Genomic DNA, 9800 nt, shown 5'->3' with positions numbered 1-9800 from the left:
TACCATCATTACGAAGAGTGAATAAAATATCCTTCAGTCTGTGATATCCTTACCTGTTTTTTATAAAGCGTGTAGCACAGAATGAATGCTTTTTTTTATTATTTCTACCACTAGCTTTTGTCTAATAGTATTTTTTAGCACAATCTGTGTGATGAAAATAGTTCCGGTCTTTGATATTCAGCAGCTACAACCAGCTTTGCACATCAGTAACTGCTAAACATGAACAAAAACAAGTAAAAAGCAGCATCTTCTACTCTTGTAAATATTCATGCGAGTATCTGGCTCCGATTTCTGCTCCGAACCCTATAGCGCTCCAATTTGAGTGTTTTATACAGTGAGTAAATCTTCCTGATATTTTTATTTGTTTCTCAAACCATGGAAATAAAAATGTTCTCGTCCTAATGGTGCTTGTTGACACTAATAACTCGGCTACTTTTAAACGTCTGGATAATATCTAATTGGGTCATTCCAAAACATTTTTTTTTCTAGGCTTTGATGAGTGACTTTGTTCCCCATGCATGAAATCAAATCAGTGATAACTGTGGCACTGAAGGCAAAGTCTGTGTTTTCAGCGGTTGCACCTGGCTTTAAATAAGCACTGATCTTAACATTGAAATCTGATACAAATATGTGCTTCTAATATTATTAATGCAACACCAGTAACTCTAGAGGTGCACGGTGTGCAAGCTTGTTTTGCTTTATCCAGAAATGGATTATAACTTTAATTTGAGACCACGTTTCCTCAAGGTCATTGTGTTCATGTTCATTTTTCTTATAAGATCAGCAATGTGCAGTCATATATTTAGTATCATCCAACTTCTTTTCCAAATCCATCCGGCCAGCGGGTATCTCTCAGTATTTCCAGTGAGAATAATCTCTGTAATTGAATCCTACACATCTTTTTTTTTTTCATTTTGTATGTCTGTAAACACAGTCTAAGAATTTTTTTATTTTTTTTTTTTTTAGTTCAAGCCACAGTGCAACAAGGTTTTGCAATCATTACTACCATTTTTCCGATCACAGTTTGAGGTCTATCCGTGCGCCGTCCAGCATTTCAATCAGTTCTCTGCAGTGTTCGTTCGCTACAGGAGCTATTTTGATTTCTACAGGCTGCATAGCCAGACAATGGCAGATAGAGAGTGGCATTTTAACAGACCTGAGTTATGTAAGGCCGAGTGCGACCTGGCTCTAAAAGCAGGGCCATGCGTCATTGTACATGTCAGACTGGGGGTCGACGCTCGGAGTGTCTAAGCCTGGTGATGGAGTCTGGATGGCATCATGATGGAGGTGGATGAAAGGAAGCTGAGCCAGTCTTGAGGGAAAAGGTGAAGGCTGTGAATGGCAGGTAATGACACCAGCTGTGTATCTTTTCCTCTGAGGGACTGATTCTTTAACACGTACAGTCTGATTCACTTCGATTTAAACAGCAGAAGTTTTTGAGTATTAAGCGGGTATTATGTTCTCACAGATTATCAACCTGGGTCGTAAGTCAACTGTGATAAATATATGATATGGAGAAAGTACAAACCTGACTGTGATCCCGTGCTGCCTCATGTAAAGAAAATTAATTTAAAATATGCTAGTTTTAAAACTTAACATGTCTTGATTGAAATAGCCTAATTGTAGTTTTCAGATTAATAACTTATTCTGCCCTATTGATCTTTATTTTACCTGTAGTTGCAGCAGATTGTTTGCTAAGATCTTTTTGAACTACCCTTTGTCTGTGTGGGAAAACAATCAGAAGTTGTTTCAGTTTTCACACTGATCTGTGAAAAACCGTAAAACAGCAGCAGTCCAGGCCAGTAGAGAAGCTCTGCTTCCACTTAATTTAGACAAAGCGGACAAATGGCTTTTGATCTTAGAAACAAATTGCAGGGAGTTTCTAACTTTAAAGAGGGTCAGAGACAGCTCCTGGTTGGATGAGCAAAGATACGCCTTATTTGAATAAATTAAAGACAAGAATACGCCTTTACTATAAAACTTTCTACACAGGAGTAACAAATTAGATTTTGCTCTTGCAATTCTCCAGACGTCTTTGCACATCTTTGCTGTTCTTTCTTTCTTTCTTCTTCTTCTTTTCCATTTGTCTCAGGTAAATGAATGTCTGTTTTAGTGTATTTGAAGTGTCTGTGTTGTCAATGTAATTTTATACTTTTAAATGTTAGAATAAACTCTGAAAATGTATGATGTGGAGCGTTGACTGTCGTCTCTGTGTGGCTTTTGTTTCCACGAATCGGGGAGCACAAGAGAATATAACGAGCCAGAAGTTAATGATTTTATTCTCTTAACACTCAGAACAAATTTTACTTGATATTACTCAAGATGTTCGAGTTCAAAGCAGAAAAGTTGTCTTAAGTTTAAAGATGCACACATTTTTAGACTTAAAAATTCATCAGAAATTACATACCAACAGATGTTTCAAATTTAATTGGTAGACTCGAGATTAGTGTAAGTAGATGCATGGCAAAAGCCTCCTGATAGTGGGCAGTCTCATGTTCTTTGGAGGATATTATAGTGATTAGAGACGGAGCAATTTTGTCTTTTCTGCAAACATTTTGAATAGTGAAAGTTGTCAGATTATGTTACAGTACAATTAATTGAGAAGAGAACCCTACCTAGCAACACGGGCCTTAGATAAGGTCAAGAGAGAGTTTTAGCAGCAACCTGAAGACTGGACTATACAGCGTTGCTTGTACCCCCTGTCTGCTGCAAAAACTGCAAAATACAGAAATTTTGGACTGTTTTAAAGGAATATGTACAAACCATAAAATATATAGAGATGACCATTTCTGTTGAAGTGCACAAGATGCCAGTTTGCATCATTTTATAGCGTAAACGATGAAAAAATTGGATTTCAGCAAAAGTTCTGAATTGAGCATCAGTACCAGCTAGATTTACAATAGTTGGTGATAATTTCCAATTGAATACCTGTAATTGTTGACTGTTTTTGATGTAAAGCACTTGGAACTGCCTTGAAATGTTGAAATGTGCTCTACAAATAAACTTGATTTGACAATTGTCTCCTTGTTACCGTGGGGAAGTAGAGAAACAGCAGCACGAGCTCATGACATCCATCTGGTCATGTTGTAAAAAATGGCTATTAATACTTCCTAAAGTATTGATCTTATCAGATTTTGTCATATTACAACCACAAACCTAAATATATGTACTCGTATTTTTCTATCCTGACTTAAAGTACGATAAAATACAACTGATTCGATTATTGAAGAATGTAAGGTGAAAATATGCATGACGAATAAAAATCCAAGTGCTGCGGTGTGTATTTTGATTCCCCTGAATAAATTCCAGTGCATCCAGCTCTTATCAGAAGTCCACCTGTATTTATTTATGTCTCACTGGAAATTCATCTGCCTGCCGTGCGAAGGCCTCGGAGGTTTGTTAGAGGACACTAACTGCACCACGAAGGCCGAGGAAGACATTAAACAGGTCAGGGAGGAAGTTGTGGCAAGGTAGGTTTAGGTCCTAAACCAATGTCAAAGGCATAGAATATCTTATTGAGCACTGTCCAATCCATCCCCTGAAAATGTGCAAAGTATAACACAACTGTAAGCTTACTAAAACGTGGCCATCCATCGAGCAAGACGTGAATTAATTGTGGATTCTGCCAAGATGCCCATGATTACTCTGCAGAAGCTTTAGATGTCAACAGCTCCATTTGAAGTATCTGATGTCAGGGCAACTATTAGTTATGCTCTCCAACAAGTCTGGCTTTTTCCGAGTAGATGCACTTAGACTAGAAGAAAACCCTTTTTTCACCATTGGAAGTGCCATTCATTGTTTTTTTTACAAACTGGCAGAAATAGTGAATAGAAAAAAATGCATAGCAAAGAAGAAAATTATATTTGAATGTTTAGTGTGGTGTAAAATTAACAACCCACAGGGAAGCAAAGTGGTCCCAGCATCATGCTATGAATGCTTGTCATTTACCTGGACTGGGAAACTAGTAGTCGGGAAGATGAATGCATCTAAGAACAGGATTTCCTTCGTCTGAAAGGAAATCTCTAAGAAGCTGCAAAAGACTTGAGGCAGGTACAGAGGTTCAACTTCAGCCACAACAGTGACCTCAAACATGCAGCCAGAGCTATGAAGTGAAATGGTTTGAATTAAAGCATTGTCATGTGTTGGATGAAGCTGTTCCCCAATTGCCAAAAAAAAAAAAATGCATCTACAAAGTATTGACTTTTTTTCCTCTTTTTTTTTTTCAAAAGCCAAATATCATTTTCCTTCCCCCTCATAATTCTGAGCTGTTTTTGTTGGTGAAGTTTGAGATGAAGGGAAGAAACTAAAGGATACTTTAGATCTGGAAAACTTATGATTTAAATTTTTAACTGACATGTCACTCATTTTCTCTTTTTTTTTCCTGTTTATGTCCTAGATTCAGTGATCTGCTTGGGACTACTGTCCCATTGCATTAACACATCTTTGAAAAGCATTGGCTTGCAGGCAAAACAGCCTTTCATTTGACTTATGCATACTTTGATATGTTTCTTATATTATTTTACAGCACATTTAATTATGGCAAACTATATGACTGGAGTGTGCTCTGGTCTCAGGCAAAAAAAACTCCAAAGGCCTAAAACGTCACCTACCCATCACTGTCGCTGATTGTTGGTATGTTCGGTTTGCTTTTGCAGGTATGAAGTCTTAAAAAATTAAATTAAAGCCTCACGCTTCAAGATGGAATTGTAGTGCAGCAGTCTCGATCACAGAGTATTTGAAAGTTTTCTAAGGCTCATAGATTTTATCCTCACTACTGAAGAGGACGTGGATGGAAATCTCAGTTGCATCCCTCAAGCAACATTTGCAAGCCCTGTCTTCACAGTTGGGAATGTATTTCTGAGATTTAGATACAAGCTTCGAGTGTTTTAGAAATCCATTTGGGGATAAAATGTGCGTTGAGAAAGTCAGTTCTAAGGCTTCACCAAGACAGGTGGACAGCCTTGTGGATATTGCATCAGATGGGACACTGCAAGCAACTTTCAGGGAGAAAGTTTTAACGCTGCACATTCAGCCTTAGCATCCAGAGCCGGCTGACTCTACTCTGAAATGTGTGATTTTGTTTCCAACTATCTACAATTGCAAACAATTGTTGTCCTTAAAATAAAGCTGCACAACCAGATCAGTATGGAGTGACACTGAAACTCCCCAGTTTGGAGCCAAATATTTATGCCCTCATACTTAAAAAAAAAAACAACAAAAAAAACGGCACCACTCTTCTCATTAGGATGAAAAAAGAAGAAAACAATAAGTGAGTTAAGAGACTAATATTTTTGGGTTGTTTATATTAAGATGTTCTGTTATTGAGGTTCAATCTCGAGTTGGATGGTCCATGAATGCTTGATGACTGGGTTAATTGGTCCTCAGGATGGAAAAGTTTAAGAAACACTGATTTAAACCAAAATGTTTTGTTTAGTAATGCAGTTGAGGCGTTAACTAACTCTTTGATACCCTTAACATCTGACAGTGGGCACTTTAAACTATTTTGTTACTGGTTGAAAACCTAAACCAATATGTTGTGTCACCTGGTGTTTAATCAGGGCTTAATTAAGTTTTATGTGTAGAACTTAATTAATCACGACAGAGCTGACAATGATGCTTGCGATCTCAACATCGGCTCACTCAGTTGATGCACAATGATTAATAATAGTTCTTGACGAACAAAGAAACTCTCCAAAATCAGCTATCCTTAAAGAAGGGGATGCATGTGTGTGTATTGTTTCTGTACTATAAAGCTCTTCCTGTTTAATGCATGCACTTAGAGCGGACACATTCAACTTTTCTCTCGAGTACAATTACTTACTCTTGCGCTTCACTTTTTTTGAGAGTAATGTAAGTGCTTTGCTCTTGTTTCATGAAATGTGTGAACTTGTGTTGTGTCCATGATGAATATGTATTGGAAGCTGCCAGAGCTGTTGTTTAGAGGTATAGTTTTAACGATAAAACCTCCGACTCCATTAGCAGTTTGATGGAAGATCCCCCTTGTGCATAATGGTAATCAGTCATTTACAGTAAAACCCACATAAAATCAAACATTGGCAACGTTCTTGTGTTTGGAGGTGCTAGCAGACCAGCAATAAGTGGGTGAGGTGAGGTGAGGTGAGGTGAGGTGAGGTGAGGTGAGGTGAGGTGAGGTGAGGTGAGGTGAGGTGAGGTGAGGTGAGGAGAGGAGAGGAGAGGAGAGGAGAGGAGAGGAGAGGAGAGGAGAGGAGAGGAGAGGAGAGGAGAGGAGAGGAGAGGAGAGGAGAGGAGAGGAGAGGAGAGGAGGCTTTGAATGCTAAAGTGAAAAAGCAAATTAAACTTCTGGTAAAGCAGACGCAAAGGCACAAATTCAAAGAAGAGGACGTAAAAACAGAAAACGTGGATTACAGACACCAGCTAGACTTATCTTCAAACAGTTTGAAAAATATCTTCTTTAACACATTTTAAAGGGGAAATATAAAGTTTGTGAGTTTTTAACTTGGATCAATGACATTGTCTGTACTTGTGTAACACTAAGCGTCACTTTTAAAAAATGCATTTCTAATGCTAACCTTCTAGGATTAGGAAGAAAGAAATTAGTATCTTGCTTCAATACAGGGGATAATTTTTGCTCCTTATGTAAGTTCATTTTTTAACCCTCGTCTGACCTTAAGCATTCCGATTATCTCATTTTTTAAGGCAAATGCTTCTGGCTGCTTGCTTTGGCTGGTGTTTAATTTCACCTCATTTCTCCTACCTATCTTTCTACGTGAACATCAGAAAAGAAGTGGAACCGCGGAGAAAAAAATCCCATTAAGCTGAAATGTGCTGGTGCACAGTCAAGCTGGGGTTGAGAGTGGAGCGTGAGGAAAGGGGATGTTTTTGAGAGTGATGACTCATACCAAATGATTACATGCTGTTGCTATGTGATGATGGAAAGCATGGAAGTTTGCATGCATGTGCATTAAGTGGCTGGAGGAGCTTTCTGATCTGTGTGCGCCTTGCACTAACTTGCAACACAGTGTCCATAGATCATCTCTTCCACTCATCTCCACAGGCCATTTCACGTGCATAATTCATCATCGTTATGTCCTTTATCAGAAATGATCCCTGCCACCATGGTTAGAACTTATTTTCCTCTATGCCTGGTGCCTGGATTTCTATTTTTAGTTTCATATTTGTGATCTTTGACCATATTAGGATCACTGTGTTCAAAGCGACAGGAGTGCAACGGTACAAACATGATTACCTTTAGATTATTTTAATGCATTTGTAACACAAACTGCACGTTTTATGCAAGAGCAAAACATAAAGAGATAATGGTCATCGATCTACAGAAACTGATCCAAAAAAACTGCGTGTCTAACCATCTTGTCTGAAACGGAGATGTTGCTTCCTTACTGGTGTTTTTGGGGTTGTTCAAAAGCATTTTCTCTTTGGCATAAAGCAAAATGATCTGCTAAAATATTTTTATGTGCTTAACCTGACAGAAAATCCCTAGGATGTGACAAATAGGCTCAGCATCACACAGGAAATAATCTACAGATGCTTGATCTGACCTCTCTGCAGGTCATAGACCCAAAGGAAACAATTTTATTTAACAAATCTTATGTTCTTCAGTCCAAGCCATATTTTTTCAACCCTGGGACTTCGAGGGGACTTCGTGCAACAAGCTTGGTTTTACAGAATTGTCCAATGAATAAAAACAGTAATTGTAGAGTTCCTCTGATTACCCTAAAGCGCTCTGGTGCGAGACTTGGGCATTTTAGCTAATCACTTAAGTGGTAGTTTCCCCTTACACTCTAGAAGTTTCTTGTTTGGTTACCATTTTCCGCAATTTGACATCATTTTCAGCACTTCTTAATTTGGTTTTCAATTCCTGATTAGTTTTTAAATCGGAGTACGCTGTTCTTCTGAGCAGTGCCTGGAATTACCCATTTGACTCAGATTTTCATGGGGAATTTATCTGGTTGGTTATGTTAGATCTTACAGCTTTTCCCAGCAGCTCTAAGGTAGGAATTTGTAGAGCGTAGCACATTAAAGGTTCTGATTGACAGCCAGGAGGAAAACAAGAGCTGGTAAGGGACAAGGGATTTCCTCTTGCATGGAGCTAAACACAATCCACCTCTATTGCAGACTTTTCACCACCTGAGGGAAACAGAAAAGATTCAGTTCATGCAGACTGCAGATGAAATGCATCAACCTTCTATGTAATGAGTGTACACATTATCCTCTGTACCTTGGGAAAAATGTGTGCACTCAGAAGACAATCTTGGCCTCTTTACATCAAAATACCAAACATACCATGAATAACGGAAGATCAACGTTGGTTGCAACAATCCTTTTTTAGACTTATACCTTACTTTTTTTTTTAAGTTGTTGCAGTTGCTCCTGATTTATGTTTTGTATTGTATCACCTATGTCCTACTTACTACTGGTTAATGGTTTGTTTCCATCTCCTGAGATGGAAGGGGGAGGAATTTAGATGGGTCCATTTCGTTTCTGGACCTTTTAAGTTCATTGCGAGGTGTAAAGAGCATGCATAGATAATCACATTTATCAATCTAAAACAAGTGTCATTAAAAAAAAGTATGATTTAGATTTAGTTTTTAAGAAAGAAAAAAAAACACAACAGGTGAGGCATTATATAAAGAATGAACACAGGGAGAGGGAGCTTGTGAGATCATGGGATTTTTTAAAAAGTGGATGGTGGGATTAACCTTTTGAAATATATGCTAATTTTGAAAAATAAAAGATCGGAAAGCATTTACCCACAAAGCAAAAAAATAATTGCTATGATATGAATCATATGAATATCAGATGGATGATGAGCCAATACAATATCTATTTTTTTACAATGAGTATTATTAGTAAATACTAAAATACAACCTTCAATCATGCTGTGTTTATAAATGTTCAGCTCCTAATCTGACCCCTCCACTTGAAGTCAAACAAAACAAAACAAACTTCTTTTCAGTTTTACTTTTTCTGTTCAAAGTGTGTTCCTCTTATCTCTTCGTGCCATTTTTATTGGATCAAAATTGCCAGTCAAAAGTTCAGCAGAAAAACTCATACAGCCTCATATTTGTCATCCCCTCCTCCCCCCATCCAGCTAATTTGCATGTCTTTTTCTCTCAGTGGCTGGTGGCCTGTTTCAACCTCACTCATCCAGAATTCTCCTGGGATGCAGGAAGTTCAAAGGGTAAGTCAAAGCTTATGGGAACTAATCTTCACCAGTACGTTCTCTTCCTCTCACATCACCATGCATGCGGTCATATCAAGTGTCCCAAACGGAGATCTGGTGTTTGTAAGGAATGCAGTCTCCCTTGGGGACACCCGTGTTGACAAAGGAGGAATAACAAAATGGCACCGGTCAAAAATTATTTGTCTACATAAACAACAGCAGGAAAGTTAGAGATTATTTTTCAAAGTTCTCAGAAGTGCGACAAAGGTGTAAATCCTATTTTTACAACTATAAGCATATTTTTCTTGTCTGGTTGTTTTGTTTTACTTCAGTAGTTTGTCTATTAGCTTATATTTAGGTTATTTCAAAATATTTTTTGCTTGCTTGCAGCAACACCCGTTTCCTTACAGCTTCAAATTGTCATCCCACCGTCAATAACCCAAGCCGTACATCTTTATGTGCACGGCTGATTTTGCAATCATTCTGCAGTTTAAAAAGCTTTATTTTAAGTGAGTAATGATGCCGTATAAATGCAAGGCATGACTTTCACTTTAAAGTTCAGATTACTAATGAACGAGGGCGACAGAAAGGCTAATATCTGTGTGTTTGTTCGCAGGTGTTTTTATTTTTTTATTTT

Source organism: Poecilia reticulata, chromosome 1, assembly GCF_904066995.2.
Source record: "Poecilia reticulata chromosome 1, P_reticulata-male-v2, whole genome shotgun sequence".
Lineage (NCBI taxonomy): Eukaryota > Metazoa > Chordata > Actinopteri > Cyprinodontiformes > Poeciliidae > Poecilia > Poecilia reticulata.
This window is presented reverse-complemented; position numbering follows the sequence as displayed.